This window comes from Budorcas taxicolor, chromosome X (genome assembly GCF_023091745.1).
Source record: "Budorcas taxicolor isolate Tak-1 chromosome X, Takin1.1, whole genome shotgun sequence".
Classification (NCBI taxonomy): Eukaryota; Metazoa; Chordata; class Mammalia; order Artiodactyla; family Bovidae; genus Budorcas; species Budorcas taxicolor.
Genome location: NC_068935.1, coordinates 1,195,871 through 1,217,114, shown reverse-complemented (window position 1 = coordinate 1,217,114; position 21,244 = coordinate 1,195,871). Strand labels below are relative to the sequence as shown.

At 36.7% G+C, this 21,244-nt stretch overlaps 1 protein-coding gene and 1 non-coding gene across 2 annotated transcripts in view; both read right to left on the bottom strand.

The window, feature by feature from the left end:
* The window catches only part of PCDH11X (protocadherin 11 X-linked), a 924,479-nt gene that overhangs the window by 393,852 nt on the left and 509,383 nt on the right, over positions 1 to 21,244 (bottom strand). The window lies entirely within an intron of this gene.
* Positions 6,696 to 6,767, bottom strand: TRNAS-GGA (transfer RNA serine (anticodon GGA)). Its single transcript has one exon. It is a non-coding gene; the product is annotated as a tRNA-Ser (tRNA).

Below are 21,244 nucleotides of genomic sequence, written 5' to 3'. Positions count from 1 at the left end.
TATGGGATATGTATGCTCTAGTCTTTCAGACCATTAAAACAAATATCTAAGAAGACTGATGAAAAACTTCAGATTAAAATATTTTATCATTCTTTACTGTATTGCATTTTCAAATTGTAAGGTGAAGGTTTGGTAATTATAATTTCCTTTTTTTTTTTTTTTTCAAGGAGAATGTGACTTTTCAAATACCAATATAGGTTAAAATACCTTCGTTAAATATGCAAAAGGTAAGTAAGAGTTTAAAAGTTTTGGGGTAGTCTTCCTTAGGGAAACATATAAAAAGAAAATAAAAATTCCTAAGTAGCATTCAATCAATTCTCCTATCATTTTCTTTTCCATTATATATTGATAAACATTTTTCAAAAATAAATATGTCATATTGTAGAATAAATATAATGAAGTCCACAAAATGTCCATATTACTCATTTTGGCAGATTATTGTCTTCCAAAGATGTCTACAAAACTATCTCCTATCCTATAATTTCCTCTAGAACCTTGCCACTCCACCATCAAATAGTGGAGTCTGTATTTCCTCTTCTTGAATCAGAGTGGGCCTTCATGACTACCTCCACTTACAGAGTGGAGCATAAATGATGCTATTTAACTCCAATGGTAGGACATAAAATGTAGTGTACTTTCACCTTTATCGCTGTTGGATCCATCATTCCCCCTGTAAGCAATCTGATTTCCCTGAGGCTGCCATACTGCAAGGGAGTCTGAACTACTACATGAGGAGAAACCTGGGATCTATCTGAAGAAAGAGCTGCCCACCAGTCTCCAACTCTTCCAGTCATCTGTTCCAGATCTATCCAACTTCTGACTGCAGCTATATGAGAGACCCCAAACCAGAACCACCCATTCCATCCCCTCCTGAATTCCTAACCTATAGATACTGTGAGACATAAAAACATATTTGATGTTGTTTTGAGCCACTGAATTTAGCAATGATTAGCTATGTAGAAATAGATAATAAAAAATCTCATTCCTTTGATTTATTTTAAAATATTGATTTTTTGCTGTCATCAATTATTAATACTGTGATGTTATTCTTTTCTGAACATCAGTTGACTATAAAGGGAAGTAATGGGGGAAGGCTAGCTTTGATATGAATGTGGAGCTCAGGAAAATTCCGGAGAAATTTATGAAAGTAATATAAGATGACTTTATGACATCCAGGGTACAACATGAGGACAAGTAATAGATTAAGGGATGTGTTGGAGGCAGAGATAAGCTTTGTCTCCTGAATTAAGGTGTTATTAAAGTTTATGTCAGGGTTCTACTGAATGACATTTGCCACAACTGTAAGGCTACCAGGGCACAGTTACGATTTGCTTTCTCTATAGCATGGGAAGAAACTGGAATAATGTAAGATAATTATGATTTTCCTCTCATTTAAGTGAAAAATATCATTTAAAATCAATTTTGTTCTTTAAATGGGAACTATGAATTTTATCAGTTAATTATTTTCTTGATGTTAGAATTATGTATGCAGAGACTATCTTAATGTAATTTTAGTTGCATTCATAGTTGCTGTTTTTTGAAATTGGGAAATTTTACATAATTTGGTGAGAAAAGTAAGAGTTGTTGGCTACTATCGCCTCTTTTCTTTTTTCATTTATTTGATTTAAGATCACAGAATATGTGGTCTGACCTGGTGAGTCATTTATTTCTCAAATTCTTAGCCATACAATGTTGCCAAGTTTGAGAGTAAACAATAACATCCCTAAAGATTTCTGTTGCTCAATTTCTATCCTTCACAACCAGATATAACATTGTCCCAAGGAGTTGTAGTGTGTTAATAACAGCACTCAAGGTGATAGTGATAAATAATAATATCATATACTACACTGTTATCATTTTTATACTAGAAGCTTAACTCACCTATAAATTGTATATAAACGTTACTCAAGATAGTCTATCTTCCTGTTTCCTCTTTCCAGTGAAAGAAAAATAGGAGAATGCCCCTGAGTTATTTCAATACTTCTTCAGAGTGCTGAGAAATTTTCAAGTTATAAATGAAGGTTATCTGACCTATGAAGTCAGATTGTTCACTCCATTGACACTGAAGAAAGGGATTGAAAAGTTGATTTATAAGTACTAGAGATACCACTTGGAGAAAGCAATGGCACCCCACTTCTGTACTCTTGCCTGGAAAATCGCATGGGCAGAGGAGCCTGGTAGTCTGCAGTCCATGGGGTGGCTAAGAGTTGGATATGACTGAGTGACTTCACTTTCACTTTCATGCATTGGAGAAGGAAATGGCAACCCACTCCAGTGTCCTTGCCTGGAGAATCTCAAGGACAGGGGAGCCTGGTGGGCTGCCGTCCATGGGGTCGTACAAAGTCGGACATGACTGAAGTGACTAGGCAGCATCAGGGATACCACAATATTAACTCTATATCTTCAAGCAACAGGTTGTCAGTTCAGTTCAGTCACTCAGTCATGTCCGACCTTTTGTGACCCCATGAATCGCAGCACGCCAGGCCTCCCTGTCCAACTCCCAGAGTTCACTCAGACTCACATCCATCGAGTCCGTGATGCCATCCAGCCATCTCATCCTGGGTCATCACCTTCTCCTCTTGCCCCCAACTCCTCCCAGCATCAGAGTCTTTTCCAATGAGTCAACTCTTCGCATGAGGTGGCCACAGTACTGGAGTTTCAGCTTTAGCATCAATCCTTCCAAAGAAATCCCAGGGTTGATCTCCATCAGAATGGACTGGTTGGATCTCTTTGCAGTCCAAGGGACTCTCAAGAGTCTTCTCCAACACCACAGTTCAAAAGCATCAACTTTTTGGCACTCAGCCTTCTTCACAGTCCAACTCTCACATCCATACATGACCACAGGAAAAACCATAGCCTTGACTAGACAGACCTTAGTCGGCAAAGTAATGTCTCTGCTTTTGAATATACTATCTAGGTTGGTCATCACTTTTCTTCCAAGGAGTAAGCGTCTTTAAATTTCATGGCTGCAGTCACCATCTGCAGTGATTTTGGAGCCCCCCAAAAAAAGTCTGACACTGTTTCTACTGTTTCCCCATCTGTTTCCCATGAGTAATGGGACTGGATGCCATGATCTTAGTTTTCTGAATGTTGAGCTTTAAGCCAACTTTTTTGCTCTCCTCTTTCACTTTCATCAAGAGGCTTTTTAGCTCCTCTTCACTTTCTGCCATAAGAGTGGTGTCATCTGCATATCTGAGGTTATTGATATTTCTCCTGGCAATCTTGGTTCCAGCTAGTGTTTCTTCCAGTCCAGAGTTTCTCATGATGTACTCTGCATAGAAGTTAAATAAGCAGGGTGACAATATATAGCCTTGACGTACTCCTTTTCCTATTTGGAATCACTCTGTTGTTCCATGTCCAGTTCTAACTGTTGCTTCCTGACCTGCATATAGGTTTCTCAAGAGGCAGGTCAGGTGGTCTGGTATTCCCATCTCTTTCAGAATTTTCTGCAGTTTATTGTGATCCACACAGTCAAAGGTTTTGGCATAGTCAGTAAAGCAGAAATAGATGTTTTTTGTGAACTCTCTTACTTTCTCCATGATCCAGCGGATGTCGGCGATTTGATCTCTGGTTCCTCTACCTTTTCTAAAACCAGCTTCAACATCAGTGAGTTCACAGTTCACGTATTGCTGAAGCTTGGCTTGGAGAATTTTGAGCATTACTTTACAAGCATGTGAGATGAGTGCAATTGTGTGGTAGTTTGAGCATTCTTTGGCATTGCCTTTCTTTGGAATTGGAATGAAAACTGACATTTTCCAGTCCTGTGACCACTGCTGAGTTTTCCATATTTGTTGGCACATTGAGTGCGGCACTTTCACAGCATCATCTTTCAGGATTTGAAACAGCTCAACTGGAATTCCATCACCTCCACTAGCTTTGTTCGTAGTGATGCTTTCTAAGGCCCACTTGACTTCACATTCCAAGATGTCTGACTCTAGATTAGTGATCACATCATCATGATTATCTGGGTCGTGAAGATCTTTTTTGTACAGTTCTTCTGTGTATTTTTCCACCTCTACTTAATTTCTTCTGCTTCTGTTAGATCCATACCATTTCTGTTCTTTATCAAGCCCATCTTTGCATGAAATGTTCCCTTGGTATCTCTAATTTTCTTGAAGAGATCTCTAGTCTTTCCCATTCTGTTGTTTTCCTCTATTTCTTTGCATTGATCACTGAAGAAGGCTTTCTTATCTCTTCTTGCTATTCTTTGGAACTCTGCATTCAGATGCTTATATCTTTCCTTTTCTCCTTTGCTTTTTGCCTCTCCTCTTTTCACAGCTATTTATAAGGCCTCCCCAGACAGCCATTTTGCTTTTTTGCATTTCTTTTCTTTGGGGATGGTCTTGATCCTTGTGTCCTGTGCAATGTCACGAACCTCATTCCATAGTTCATCAGGCACTCTATCAGATCTAGGCCCTTAAATCTATTTCTCACTTCCACTGTATAATCATAAGGGATTTGATTTAGGTCATACCTGAATGGTCTAGCCGTTTTCCATACTTTCTTCAATTTGAGTCTGAATTTGGTAATAAGGAGTTCATGATCTGAGCCACAGTCAGCTCCTGGTCTTGTTTTTGTTGACTGTATAGAGCTTCTCAAGGTTGTCAGGTTTACCCAAACACCCTGTGCACTAGGGTGGCCTCATGAGTGACCTGAGGGCTTTGGCTGACAGGACAGAGCAGGTGTGAGCGACTTTAACACATCTTGTTAAAAACCTAACTACTAGAAATATCACAGTCCTGTACATTTAAAAAAAAAAAAAGTGTATTAGCATTTCTTTTACTTTTGTACTTTTTATAAGCCATTTATTGTAACTTTTATAAAGGGGTAATAAGTTTGTACCTTTTCCCTCTCTATATTCAGTTCAGTTCAGTTCAGTCGCTCAGTCGTGTCCAACTCTTTGCGACCCCATGAATCACTGCACGCCAGGTCTCCCTGTCCATCACCATCTCCCGGAATTCACTCCGACTCACGTCCATCGAGTCGGTGATGCCATCCAGCCATCTCCTCCTCTGTCATCCCTTTTTCCTCCGGCCCCCAATCCCTCCCATCATCAGAGTCTTTTCCAATGAGTCAACTCTTCGCATGAGGTGGCCAAAGTACTGGAGTTTCAGCTTTAGCATCATTCCTTCCAAAGAACACCCAGGGCTGATCTCCTTTAGAATGGACTGGTTGGATCTCCTTGCAGTCCCACCCTAAACCACCAGCTTAAGCAGAAACACAGTAATCACTGTTATCAAGATAATTTTAAGTCAGACAGAGAAAAGCACATATCATATGATATTATATGTGAAATCTAAAACAATGATACAAATGCATTTACTTACAAAACAGATTCACAGTCATAGAAACCAAACTTATGACTATCAAGGGGGATGGGTGATGGAGCTATGTTAGGAGTGTGGAATTAATATATATACACTACTGTATAGCACAGGGAACTATACCCATTATCTTGTAATAGTCTATAAAGAAAAAAAAACTAAAAAAGTATATAGATATAAAACTTAATCATTTTACTATACACTTAAAACTAACACAACACTGTAAATTTACTATATTTCAATTAAAAAAGGATAATTTTCATAAAGAAATAAAAAATGTATGAACTAGAGTAGATTATGATCTAAAACTACTCTCTGGAATATTGATTGAATCTTATTTTAATGTAGCTAATTTTCCTGAAATGGCCTTAAGTATGTTATTAAGAGGTTTCCCAAGTGATGCTAGTGGTAAAGAACCTGCCCATCAATGCAGAAGATGTAAGAGTTGCAGGTTCGGTCCTGGGTCAGGAAGATTCCCTGGAGGAGGGTATGGCAGCCCACTCCAGGATTCTTGCCTGAAGAATCCCATGGACAGAGGAGCCTGGTGGGCTACCATCCATAGGGTCATGCAGAGTCAGACACAACTGAAGCAGCTTAGCACACATGCATGTTATGAAAGTCTGTAAAAATTGAAAAAGGTATAAAATAATCTCGTTTCACTGAAATGAGATGAAAATAAAGAGAAATTCACATATTTTAAAGAAATGGATTTGGCACTTTTAGAAGTGAGATGAATCTAATCAGAGAATGTTAGGGTGTGATAATGAACCTCCCTTCCCCAGAGGCACACATCTGTGTTTCTGAGAATATCACCATCTGAAAGTTGAGAAGAATGGGCTATTCTAAGATAAGCACAGAACATTCTCCCATACAGGGCTTACCAAGCCACTAGTAAAGATACATGTATGAAAGCCAGGTTTCAAGAATGAATCTGTGAATGTATTGCTTCTTTATTCATCTAATGGTGAGAGGTAAATGAGAAACCCTACAATTACTTCTTTTTCTGTTCCTGCAACAATTCGAATACCAGCCTATCTAAATAGTGTAACAGCAAGTGGAAAGAAATCATAGCCCAATAGCTTTTTAAATTAGTTTCTATGATGTATCATAGTTTTAATTGAAACTCTATGAGAAATGCCTTATTTCCCTTTTAAAACAAAAGTTTTAATATATTCTGTTCACATAAGCATGTGAAGTCACTCAGTCGTGCCCGACTCTTTGCAACCCCATGGACTGTAGCCTACCAGGCTCCTCCCTCCATGGGATTCTCCAAGCAAGAGTACTGGAGTGGGTTGCCATTTCTTTCTTCCTCCATGGGATTCTCCAGGCAAGAGTACTGGAGTGGGTTGCCATTTCCTTATCCAGGGGATCTTCCCAACCCAGGGATCGAACCCAGGTCTCCTGCATTCCAGGCAGACGCTTTAACCTCTGAGCCACCAGGGAAGCATAGTGATAGCATTAAATATAGAAATAGGCTTTTTCCCCTATGAAGCCTTTATGAAGTATTTGTTTATTGTAATGCACTTGCTTGTTAATTGTTTAGTTTCTTGCTTAAGCTAGCAAATAACCTAGAAAGGATAGTGTCATTACTCAGCCACTAAACGAAGTAGCTGTAAAGGTCAATTTCAAGTTAACAATCTTTCCCAGTGGTTCCAGTGAAAGAACAGTATGGAACTGAGAGAGGAAACAAACTATACAACATATCTGAAGGACACAACATCACTGAAAGATAGCTGAAATAAAATGGTGTTAATAGGCATGCTCTCCATTTCAGTTCTACTATAGTTCTTTGATTTCAAGCTGTTTTCCCCATCTCTGTCATTTTTTTGTCCTTAAAATGACAATATTTCCCTTGCAATAGGTTTTATTAGTGTTGTTACTATATTGGTATTACTAGCAATGTGGTAGCTATTGAAATAGTATTGTTAAGAAATGACTCCTGTAAATAAAAATTTTTTGGTCAAGAACTATTTTTAGAATTACCTATTTATATGACTGTCATACAGTTGGAACTCTGACCTGTGAGTTCTTGATTCATTAATTCAACCAACCATGAATAGATAATGGTTGAAAAAGAAATTCTAGAAAGTTCTAAAAAGCAAACTTAAATTTGTCTTAGGTAGCAAGTATTTACATAGCATTTACATTGTATCTACAACTATTTACACGGCATTTACATTGTATTTATAACTATTTGCATTGTATTAGGTAGTATAAGTAATCTAGAGATGATTTAGAGTATACAGAGGCTGTGTGTAGGTTATATGCAGATACTAAGGCATTTTATACAGGGCACTTGAGCATTTTTGGAACTTGATATATGTAAGGGCCCAGGAACCAAACCCCCATGGATACAGAGAGACTACTACATATATTCATGTTTGTACTTAGATGAGTGGAAACATGATAAGATTAAAACAAGACAAAGACTTCATACAGCTCTAAGTTCATACTCCTGTCTTCAAGATTACGCTCACTTTTTTCATTTATTTTTTGTATTGTACTTAACCCCATTCAGCCTCAGTTTTTCCACCTGTAAAATATTGATTAAAAATATCTTTCTTCTTCAGTTACTTTGAGTTATATATTGAGCAGAAAGTACATAGTAAATATGGACTAAATGTTTATTTTTGTTGTCATTCTTGTTAGTGTTCTTTCTCATGCATATTTGATTCAGCCACCTATGCATTTGGAGAATATTGCATATAATTTTGGAAAATGTCAGTAGGAATTACCTAGGGCCAAGTGGATTATATCTAAGGTAATACTGAATATTTAGTCCTTGTTTTCAGTTTGATTCAGTTCGGTCGCTCAATCGTGTCCAACTCTTTGTGACTCCATGGACTGCAGTATGCCAGGCTCCCCTGTCCATCACCAATTCCTCAGGCTCATGTCCATAAAATCAGAGATGCCATCCCACCATCTTATCCTCTGTCGGACCCTTCTCTTCCTGCTTTCAATCTTTCTAGGCATCAGGGTCTTTCCCAATGAGTCAGTTCTTTACATTAGGTGGCCAAAGTATTAGAGTTTCAGCTTTAACATCAGTCCCTCCAATGAATATTCAGTACTGATTTCCTTTAGGATTGACTTGTTTGATCTCTTTGCAATCCAAAGGACTTCAAGAGACTTCTCCAACCACAGTTCAAAAGCATCAACTCTTCCTTGCTCAGCTTTCTTTATAGTCCAACTCTCACATTCATACATGACTACTGGAAAAACCATAGCTTTGACTAGATGGACCTTTGTCAGAAAAGTAATGTCTCTGATTTTAAATATGCTGTCTAGGTTGGTCATAGCTTTTCTTCCAAGGAGCAAACATCTTTTAATTTCATGGCTGCAGTAACCATCTACAGTGATTTTGGGGCCCCCCAAAATAAAGTCTGTCACTGTTTCCAGTGTTTCCCCATCAATTTGCCAAGAAGTGATGAGACTGGATGCTATGATCTTAGTTTTTTCAATGTTGAGTTTTAAGCCAGCTTTTTCACTCTCCTCTTTCACTTTCTTCAAGAGACTCTAGCTCTTTTTCTCTTTCTGCCATAAGAGTGGTGTCATCTGCATATCTGAGGTTATTGATATATCTGCTGGCAATCTTGAATCCAGCTTGTGCTTCATCCACCTGGGCATTTCACATGATGTACTCTGCATATAAGTTAAATAAGCAGGGTGACAATATACAGCCTTGACGTACTCCTTTCCTTATTAGGAACCATTCTGTTGTTCCATGTCCAGTTCTAACTGTTGTTTCTTGACCTGCATACAGATTTCTCAAGAGGTAGGTCAGGTGGTCTGGTATTCCCATCTCTTTCAGAAGTTTCCCACAGTTTGTTGTGATCCACACAGTCAAAGGGTTTGGCATAGTCAATAAAGCAGAAATAGATGTTTTCCTGGAACTCTCTTGCTTTTTCTATGATCCTGCTGATGTTGATAATTTGATGTTTGGTTCCTCTGCCTTTTCTAAATCCAGCTTGAACATCTGGAAGTTCACTGTTCGCATACTGTTGAAGCCTGGCTTCGAGAATTTTGAGCATTACTTTACTAGTGTGTGAGATGAGTGCAATTGAGTGGTAGTTTAAACATTCTTTGGGATTGGAATGAATCCCAATTCCCTTCTTTTCACCTTCTGATAAATACTTGTATATGCACATAATTATTTAAGATCAAATTTCTGTAATATATAATTGACTAAATCCTCCTATCAACAAAGTTTATGTTACTGCTACAAAAGTTTAAAAATAGAAAACATTGTGTATGCCATGTGTGCAATTATGTGGAAGCTACATGTGAATATAGTAAAAAGCTGGAACATAAATAATCGTTGATATTTGAGTAATGGAGATAACAAGATTGAAATCAATTTCTCTTTTCATCCTAATACCTTCATATATTGCTAGAATTAACTATGTACAATTAATATAACAATGAGTTTAAAACCTATAACACCCTTTACTTGCTAGTGATATGAGCAAGCCTAGCGATTTATTCATCATATATTCTTTGTATTGTTGATTTGGTTGAACAAAATGTGTGTGTGTGAGAGAGAGAGAGACAGATCTTTGTCTTTGTTAGATTTGCCCACCTTCTCTTTCCATTGTAAGTTCTATAATAGGAGAAGTGGACAAGCAGAGCAACTTTCAGAAGGAGTATATAGTATATATATATAATATATATACTCAAAGGAGTATGAAAGATAACTTTTGTCTACCATGGTGATTGTTCTTCATATTTTATTTTTTTCACTAGCTAATTGCCATACACACATGTAGCATTTGTGTTACCATTCATAAAATTGAGCAATATGAGAAAGTAAAATGAAACCTGTTTGCTTGCTTAGATACATATAGAATGTCATATCACATAGTTTTTGGTACCAACCAAAACCCATTAACTGTGGTAACAATTCTGGGTACCGCATATTGGCTTTAACTAAATTGCTGAACATACATGAATATTGATTTGAATTACACCATGATGCTTACTTAGCAAAGTAAGAAAAAAAAAGGTGCCATATTTTAAGAAAGCACAGGGAAGGTTAGCAATAAATGGCAGCATTTCAAAATGTATTCTGTATTCACTAGACACAAATCAGAAAGTCTTGTTCTACTAATCAGTATTATTTTGCATTTATAAATTTTAATTTATCATTGATAATAACTAATCTATACAGCATGCATGATATGACAGGCCTGTGTTAAGGACTTTACATGTAAAACCTCATTTCGTTTTCTTGATAACCCTATCTGAGGTACATAAACATGGTTATCTGCCCTTAACATAGAAAATAACTGAGCTAAATAAATCTTAGCTCTGTGACCATGATCTCATTCTTAATACATAGAAAACCTGGATCTTAAAATGTAATCCAACTTATTTAATTCTATATTTCATAACCTATCGAATTTTTAAAGCCTCACAAAGTCCTCATGCACTATATATAATCTTGAACAATCAAAACTTAAGCTGACAGTTTTGCAGGATGATTTTAGGATATATATTGTAGACAGGCATATATGATAAATAACCAACTGACAGAGAAACATGGACTTACTCAAGATAAGTGGACACTCTCAAGATAACCAGGAGCCCCATGTAAAAGCTCTATAATATCAAGCATGGAGATAATAAGGGAAAATTCAAGTGGTTATCAAAGTTATCTAAACATTTCCACAAAGCACTTTTATGGTTAATAAAATCTTTTAGTTTAGCTTACATACAGCTCAGTGCAAAGAGCAATGAGACTGCTTTCAAAATGTGTGTAAAATGAGGCATTTTTAGAGAGAATTTGCATTCTTCTAACAAAGTGTTCTCTCTTAGACAGTGCCTACTTTATTCTGCAAGGAAAAATTGTTTAAAAAAATAATGATAGTTTCATTGACTAGGACTTTTCATGGTATAGAGTCTGTGAAGTCTTTATTTTATTTTATTTTTTTTAGGTTTGTGAAGTTTTTAAATGGCAATGAATTTCTTGGTCTTCAAAGATGTTAATAGTTTGTTTAACCTCTCACTGATCATTAAAGCTGATAAAAACATTTGACTATTACGGAATTTTTGCCTTTACCTTAGATGGTATTCTTTCCAATATTTTCTAAAGGAGTCTATTTTCCTCTAATTAGAAAAATAATGAAAGACTTACTGAAATTTTAGGTTATCATATATTAAATCAAACGTTTTAATGCCTAGGCATTTTGAAATAATAAAGATACTGACCTATACCCATAAAGAGGATGTTAAACATTAATCTCACACAAGTGCAAGAGTAAAAACTATCCACCAGGAAAAGCAAAAAGATTTATGCAAATAAACCTCAACTACCTAATCTTTGCATTTCAAAAGACAACTTTTGCTTCTACTGACTATTCTTATTTTCATCTTTGCATTTGCATGTGGTTTTTGATTGCTGGATTATCACAGGCAGGAAATTTCTGGTTGACAACTGTCACAAAGCATGGCAGAATCAAGTTTAGCTACAATATATAGAATTCCCAGTAATGTGGCAAATTTCAAGTCAAGGGACAGAAACATCAGTTTTGAAATGCAGATAGGTGATAAAAACATGAGGAAGATATTTTCATCTAGATGGTATATTCAGATAGAACAATTTTATTCAAAATGGGCATTGTGCTGCAAAATTGATTGCCCTAAATTTTTCTTAAGGCCAAATAAATAAGGTATCAGAAAGGTGATTTCACATTATGGGTTTTAGCATGAAATAAGCTAGAAAATGTCAAAAATAAGTTAATGGTAATCACATTTTCAGAGAAATTGTACTTCCATCGCTACTATTACTAATGTCACTATTTCTACTGAAACTACTACTACTAAGAATAACATTTAATTAGAAGTATTGTGTGTTGAGACTTTTTTATGTCTATTGATATATTTAATGCTAGCAGTAGTCAGAGCAGGTAGTTACCATTACCAGTTGGGTAAATTGAGTTTCAAAGAAGCTATGCAACTTGTTAATTTCAAATAGCTAGTAAATAGGGCATCCAGGATCTAACCTCATATATTTCTAAGCTAAATGTGTAAGCCTTTCTCCAATACTCTCATACACTTAAGTATGAGAAGAAAAAAAGATCTGATTGAACTGCTTAGGTTTGCTATGGATTATAAATCTTGTTTCAAAATAGTCTACAGAAGTTTACTCACTGTTTTTTTACCCAGACAATATTACAACTGGGGGAAATAATTAAGATATTTTACAAAACACTGAAAAATATTCTCAATAGTTACTTGCTGGGATCCAGCTCTGGTGGATCCAGGGAATTTGAAGCGGGGACGGTGTGGGTGAGGAAAAACTTATTTATCTATTAATATAAGATTAGTTTAGGAAGAAATACTGTAGTAGGAAAATTTAGTGGAGAAAAGAGTCTGAATAACTTGGTTTATGTGGAAAGCCAATAAAGTTCCAGACAAGGAGCTTGCATCATCTACGTTAGGCCACCAACGTCCTCTTGAATAACGGGGGGTGCCCCACCTTGGGTTCCCTCTCGCATGGATCTTAAAAGCCAGGGCAAGTAAGTATACATGGTGAGCTTCCACGCCCCAGATGGGAATTCAGCCAGAAATAAGAGTAAGAAAAGAAGACACGGGGGAAACCAGTCCAGCAACTGGCCCAGCCTCTATTGTCTAGAAAGGCCTTTTATACCTTTGTGATTGTACATAGAGATCAATGGGTAATATAAAGTTATGCAGTGTCAGCAGCCCTGACTCTTATCAAAACCAGGCTTTCTCTCTGCATACCTAATTGTATACACAAGTCTTAGGTGATTTACATCATCTTCTAGCCAGAGGGCCAATTAACATTTTACAGCCTTTTTTCTGATAAGGGTTTGTCAACCAGAAGACTTATTTGTGTTGTTCTTCCCAAAGTCTGGTGCCACTCTCAGAAAGCACTAAATAAAATTACATTCTTACATAGCAAAGATGCAACAATTTATAACAAGTAAAAGGAGTACAGTGATTTATAACAAAAAAAGTAATTAACTCAAAAGTCTAGTGTTGCTAACATCAAAAATACTATATTCATTTTTCTATATCCCAATTACATTGATTAATATCCTTCAGATGTTAAAAGATAAAGAATATGGAGGCCTGACAACAGTCATTGAGTCAACAGTGAAAACCCATCACCAATATGATTTTTAGCTCTTAGAAAAGGCTCTAAAAAAAAAAAAAAAGAAAAGGCTCTGTATCTTAAGATGCTTTAAGCTTTGTGCCTCTTGTGGTTGGGGAGCTGTAAACAATCCACAAATTGTAAAAGTCTATAATTGTCAGGCAAGTTAGAGAGCCATCAGAGGGGTTTGAACTGATGCAGGAGACTGAAGCCCTGAATTAACTTTTTCCAGAGAAAAGTGGTGGTGTGCAGGCAGACTCTGGTTTTTTGGGGGTAGATGTTCAGGAAAACTCAAGGGGAACCCCTGAAGCTAGATCACGTCTTTGCGTTTTGTCTGGCTTCCTTCCTCATGACCATTGCCATGGGTGGTATTCCTCACGCTGGCTCCCGGCAGTTACTGTCAGTTTATAACCATACTTGGTATATTGTGAACTGAAGGGCAGTATTAGAGAGAGAGACAAAGAGAGAGATGGAATTTTTAAAAAAGAACTATCCTTTTAACAAACAGAATTTTTCATATTTGTACAACCTAAAGTTTGGGACTCTTCAGACAAACTGGTAGAATGGTGAAGAAATCTGAGCCAAAAATGTAGAGATATACTTTATAGGCTAAAAAAGGATAAACAAGGAACATCTACATATCATATTATTTTTGTCTATCAGTATGTCCTCAATTAAGTGTTACTCCTGGAGCAACCTGTTCAGGGATAACTCCAAAACAAGTGATAACAGCATGTTCTTTCCAATTAACACTTCTTCACTCTTGTTCCTATTATATTTCCACTCTCTAATTCTAATATTTGGAATCTAAGTTTTACTGATGACTTTCTCCTTTTCCATCCTTGACTGCAATTGTTTCTTATAGTATGTATTTTCCTGTCTTTCAGACATAAACATTTTATTGTGTTTGTGGTACTGAAGAAACAAAATTGAACTTTTCAATGTAGAAGGACACAATGCCTATCAGAAATTGGTTCTTTAAGTAAATACAGGGACTTCATGAGATTAAAATTTCAGAAAAGCAGTTACTTGGTTTAGCAGACCTGGAAAGAGAGTTTCCAAAATCTACCAACTTTAAATTCTTTAAAACTTAAAATACAAAGTAATTTTATTTTTCTCACAGTTCTTTTTGATATTGGTCTCTGAACAGTTCTGACTGTATAGTAAACTACTTGTAAAGAGTCTCAAATGAAAGAAGCTAGTAATATTATGTCAATAACAGAAAAAACAAACAAATCTGACATCACTGTTTTCATAATTTCACAATGGTATCTTTCACAATGGCACTAAAAATCCCCAATAATGTCTAATTAAATTTTTAAACTGAATGAATTATTGGGTGCATAATCACAGACAATGTTGTTTTATGAAAAGAAGTTTCACATTTTAAGAAAAGAAAAACATTACATCATATTTTAAATTGCCTTGAATATAAAGAAGAAGCTAATTTGGGAACTCCTTTCGAAAAATAAATTTTTACTAACTGATTAACCAATCAAATCCAGCATTTACTGTTCCATTTAGAGAAACCTGTACATTTCTCTGCATCTTAAGCAATTTCCTGTTGGGATTATGGAAGCCAGTTTCTTTTCAATGTGTCAGCAGAGATAAAGGATGATAGATAATAACCATGTGTTTGATTTCTATGATGTTCCTTTAAAACAAAATCAGAGGACATTGATGGAAGTGAGGTAAGTCTTTAAAAATAAAGCCTAAGTCCACAAGTTCAAATTCAATTTCTACAAAGGAAGCTAGGTAGTGTAATTATTCAAAAGTAATTCAAATGATCATTCCTTAACTAAGAGTTTTTACATTCATGTATGTATGTGTGTATCACAATAAACTGTGGAAAATTCTGAAAGAGATGGGAATACCAGACCACCTGACCTGCCTCTTGAGAAACCTATATGCAGGTCAGGAAGCAACAGTTAGAACTGGACATGGAACAACAGACTGGTTCCAAATAGGAAAAGGAGTACGTCAAGGCTGTATATTGTCACCCTGCTTATTTAACTTATATGCAGAGTACATCATGAGAAACGCTGGGCTGGAAGAATCACAAGCTGGAATCAAGATTGCCGGGAGAAATATCAATAACCTCAGATATGTAGATGACACCACCCTTATGGCAGAACGTGAAGAGGAACTAAAAAGCCTCTTGAGCATCAGTTGAGGTCAGTTGCCTCTTGAAAGTGAAAGTGGAGAGTGAAAAGTTGGCTTAAAGCTCAACATTCAGAAAATGAAGATCATGGCATCTGGTCCCATCACTTCATGGGAAATAGATGGGGAAACAGTGGAAACAGTGTCAGACTTTATTTTTGGGGGGCTCCAAAATCACTGCAGATGGTGACTGCAGCCATGAAATTAAAAGACGCTTACTCCTTGGAAGAAAAGTTATGACTAACCTAGAGTGCATATTCAAAAGCAGAGACATTACTTTGCAAACAAAGGTCCGTCTAGTCAAGGCTATGGTTTTTCCAATGGTCATGTATGGATGTGAGAGTTGGACTGTGAAGAAAGCTGAGCACCAAATAATTGATGCTTTTGAACTGTGGTGTTGGAGAAGACTCTTGAGAGTCCCTTGGACTGCAAGGAGATCCAACCAGTCCATTCTGAATGAGATCAGCCCTGGGATTTCTTTGGAGGGAATGATACTGAAGCTGAAATTCCAGTCCTTTGGCCACCTCATGCAAAGAGTTGACTCATTGGAAAAGACTGTGATGCTGGGAGGGATTGAGGGCTGGAGGAGAAGGGGACGACAGAGGATGAGATTGCTGGATGGCATCACTGACTCGATGTACATGAGTTTGGGTGAACTCCGGGAGTTGGTGATGGACAGGGAGGCCTGGCATGCTGTGATTCATGGGGTTGCAAAGAGTCAGACACGACTGTGACTGAACTGAATAGAACTGATGTATGTATATGATATATGTGTGTGTGTAGAGAGAGAGAGAGAATGTGTGTCAGAGAGAGAGAAATTTTCCCTATCAACTGTTCCTACTCTCTAAATACATATCTACCAAATGAGCAAATCAAACCAAACACATTAATGCTTATTTGGCAAGAAAAAAAAAAAAGCTCTTAAGGAGCTTTTAGCACAACTATTCATCACCACCACTTTTTCACCCTCTATCAATTGATAGTATAATCCACTAGAGTAAAATCAAAGGGTATTATATACTTTTATCCTTATTATACTTTCTTTTCTTTTTCCTTATTATACTTTCTTCTGTCTATAATATCTGTATTTTTATGTACCCTGATTTCATCCCAGTGGTGTCTCAAAGAAAGGATATTACTCTGTTTCACATTTCCCTCATAATCCCTCATGTACATGAGTATATGACCTCAACTGATGCTAAAACAAAATTCTATTAAATCCCTATCATTTTTTTGTGTGTCTTCCTATTACTTCTGCCTATAATGCTGTCTTTTCTGCTTCTCTTCCTAGAAAAAGCTTAATCATTCTCCAAATTCAATTCAAATACATATCCTTCTATAATTTTCTTATATAGTCATTCTCACAGTATTCTTTGCCTAGCATTTGGTAATGCTTTTGGAGAAAATGTTAAATATATTGTTTTACAATTTATGGTTTCTTTTTTTTATTTTATTTTACTTTACAGTACTGTATTGGTTTATCTTCCTCTGATACGATCATGAGTTTGTCTAAAGGAAGCACTATGTTTAAAATCTTCAGATTTTAGCACAGTTCTAGGCACAAAATTTCCCTAGAAAATTTGATGATTAAATCATATGGGGTTCGGTACTTCCTCTGATATTAATAGGGCACCAATAATTTGTTCTGTTAATGAAGGTAACATTTACATTGCATTCACTTGCCAAGTCCATCCAGGTTAAAAAATAAATAAAAATAAAGTACAGTTTTGTTCTAGTTGTTACACTTTCATTGATTACCTAACTTGTTTTCTCAACTTTCCACTTGATTTTGGTTAAGAAAGTATAGCAACAATAAGTGAAAAGTAGTGTCCCTAAGTTAAAGGATTCTATTAATTCTAACAGGAATATTATGGTTCAAGGTCACTTCTCTGAAGCGAGTTCTGCATAACTGAAATTATTCAGATGATTCCAGTCGATAATTAAATAAGCAATCTAGCTAGCAAACAAAACAAAAAATGCAGTTGTTAAGTAAAAGGAGTTTGAAATATCTAAATTGCTCCTTGTTGATTAATATTTATCAAACAGATGCCAATATTTCTATACACTTTATGCTACATAGGTCTGACATGAGTAAGTTGTACATGTTAGAGAATATTTTAGTATGGCATAGAGTGTACAGTTAATATCTCTGTGCATCCATGTGCATCTATAAAAGATGTGCAGCAATTCAACTTGCTTCGAGCTCTCTGGGAGGTATACATATTGCTTGCACTCATCCTGTGGCATGTACTTCCCAAGAGCGTGGACAGAGATTCACAAAATTCACATTGATACTTGAAAGAAAAAGAAACTAAATGGGAACACAAGTCATGGTATATTATAAAGCATCCAAATTTAAATGTATTGAAATCTGCACCTATGGAGATTTTCATAGAAATACTGATTTATCCTGGTCTCCAAACATTGCCATTTTCATTCTTCATAGACTGAAAAAAATGGTCTACTATCCCTTAGTTTTTAATCTGATGCCCTATTTATATGATTGAGAATCTAAATATTTTAGCTATCATAAAAAGCACTCCAGTGTTCTTTGTTGGTTTATTTAATAATATTATGCAAAGAACTGTTTGAGGCTAGTATTAGTATCATTTAAATAAACTTATACAAGCATAATATGTTCAAGAAAACATTACATAGCAGATATTCTAATGTAAGGACAATTATAAATGAATCATATCTTTCCTTAGTACAATGGCAGTGTGTAATGATGGAAAGATTATAGCTTTTGCCCAGATAGATGTAGGTTTGTCTTCTCAGAACATCATTCACCAAATATATGATCTTGCCTGAGTCCCTCAGCCTAAGATTCTGTTTTCCATCTGCAAAGAGAGCTAAAAGCACCTACCTTTGTGTAAAGTGTTTTGTAATGTTCCTGTCACATCAGTTCAGTTAAGTCACTCAGTCGTGTCCAATTGTTTGTGACAAAATGGACTGCAGCATGCCAGGCCTCCCTGTTCATCACCAACTCCTGGAGTTAAATCAAACTCAAGTCCATTGAGTTGGTGATGCCATCCAACCATCTCATCCTCTGTCATCCCCCTCTCCTCCCACCTTCAATCTTTCCCATCATTGGGGTCTTTTCAAATGAGTCACCCCTTTGCATCAGATGCCACAGTATTGGAGTTTCAGCTTCAACATCAGTGCTTCCATGAATATTCAAGATTGATCTCTTTTAGGATAAACTGGTTGGACCTCCTTGCAGTACAAGGTACCTCAAGTCTTTTCCAACACCACAGTACAAAAGTATCAATTCTTTGGTACTCAGCCTTCTTTATAGTCCAACTCTCACATCCATACATGACTACGGGAAAAAAAAAAACAGAGCTTGACTAGATGGGCCTTTGTTGGCAAAGTAATGTCTCTGATTTTTAATATGCTGGCTAGTTTGGTCATAACTTTTCTTGCAAGGAGTAAGTGTCTTTTAATTTCATGGCTGCAGTCACCATCTGCACTGATTTTGAAGCGCCTAAAATAAAGTCAGCCACTGTTTCCCCATCTATTTGCCATGAAGTAATGGGACCAAATGCCATGATTTTAGTTTTCTGAATGAGGAGTTTTAAGACAACTTTTTCACTCTCCTCTTTCACTTTCATCAAGAGACTCTTTATTTCTTCTTCACCTTCTGCCATAAGGGTGGTGTCATCTCCATATTTGAAGCTATTGATATTTCTCCAGGCAATCTAGATTGCAAATTGTGCTTCATCTATTCTGGCGCTTCTCATGTTTTATTCTGCATAAACTTAAATAAGCAAGGTGATGATATACAACCTTGACGTACTCCTATTCCTATTTGGAACCAGTCTGTTTTTCCATATTCAGTTCTAACTGTTGCTTCCTGACCTGCATACAGATTTCTCAAGGGGCAGGTCAGGTGGTCTGGTATTCCCATCTCTTTCAGAATATTCCACAGTTTATTGTGGTCCACAAAGTCAAAGGCTTTGGCATAGTCAATAAAGCAGAAATAGATGTTTTTTTCCTGGAGCTCTCTTGTTTTTTTGATGATCCAGTGGATGTCAGCAATTTGATCTCTGGTTCCTCTGCCTTTTCTAAAACCAGCTTGAACATCTGGAAGTTCATGGTTCACATATTGCTGAAGCCTGGCTTGGAGAATTTTGAGCATTACTTTACTAGTGTGTGAGATGAGTGCATTTGTGGGGTAGTTTGAGCATTCTTTGGCATTGCCTTTCTTTGGAATTGGAATGAAAACTGACCTTTTCCAGTCCTGTGGCCACTGCTGAGTTTTCCAAATTTGCTGGCATATTGAGTGCAGCACTTTCACAGCATCATCTTTCAGGATTTGAAATAGCTCAACTGGAATTCCATCACCTCCACTAGCTTTGTTCGTAGTGATGCTTTCTAAGGCCTACTTGACTTCACATTCAAGGATGTCTGTCTCCAGGTGAGTGATCACACCATCGTGATTATCTGAGTCGTGAAGATCTTTTTTGTACAGTTCTTCTGTGTATTCTTGCCACTTCTTGGTATCTTCTGCTTCTATTAGGTCCATACCATTTCTGTCCTTTATCGAGCCCATCTTTGCATGAAATATTCCCTTGGCATCCCTAGTTTTCTTGAAGAGATCTCTAGTCTTTCCCATTCTATTGTTTTCCTCTATTTCTTTGCATTGGTCACTGAGGAAGGCTTTCTTATCTCTCCTTGCTACTCTTTGGAAATCTGCATTCAAATGGGTACATCTTTCATTTTCTCCTTTACTTTTTGCTGTTTTCATTCCACAGCTATTTGTAAGGCCTCCTCAGGCAGCCATTTTGCTCTTTTACATTTATTTTCTTGGGGATGGTCTTGATTCCTGTCTCCTGTACAATGTCATGAACTTCCATCCATAGTTCATCAGGCACTCTGTCTATCAGATCTAGTCCCTTGAATCTATTTGTCACTTCCACCGGATAATCGTAAGGGATTTGATTTACATCATACCCTCATGGTCTAGCGGTTTTCCCTACTTTCTTCAGTTTAAGTCTGAATTTGGCAATAAGGAGTTCATGGTCTGAGACAGTCATCTCCTGATCTTGTTTTTGCTGACTCTATATAGTTTCTCTATCTTTTGCTGCAAGTATAATCAATATGATTTTGGTGTTGACCCTCTGGTAATGTCCATGTGCAGAGTCTTCTCTTGTTTTGTTGGAAGAGGGTGTTTGCTATCACCAGTGCGTTCACTTGGCAAAACTCTATTAGCCTTTGACCAGCTTCATCTGTACTCCAAAGCCACATTTGCCTGTTACTTCAGGTGTTTCTTGACTTCTTACTTTTGCATTCCAGTCCCCTATAATTTGAACATCTTCTTTGGGTGTTAGTTCTAGAAGGTCTTGTAGGTCTTCATAGAACCATTTAACTTCAGCTTCTTCAGCATTACTGGTTGGGGCATAGACTTGGGTTACCATGATATTGAATGGTTTGCCTTGGGAACGAAGAGAGTTCATTCTGTCATTTTTGAGATTGCATCCAAATACTGCAATTCAGACTCTTTTGTTGACTACAGCTACTCCATTTCTTCTAAGGGATTCTTGCCCACAGTAGTAGATATAATGGTCATCTGAGGTATATCCACCCATTGTGGTCCATTTTAGTTAATAGTATGTAGTAAATAAATGTTAGTTCCCATCCTTCT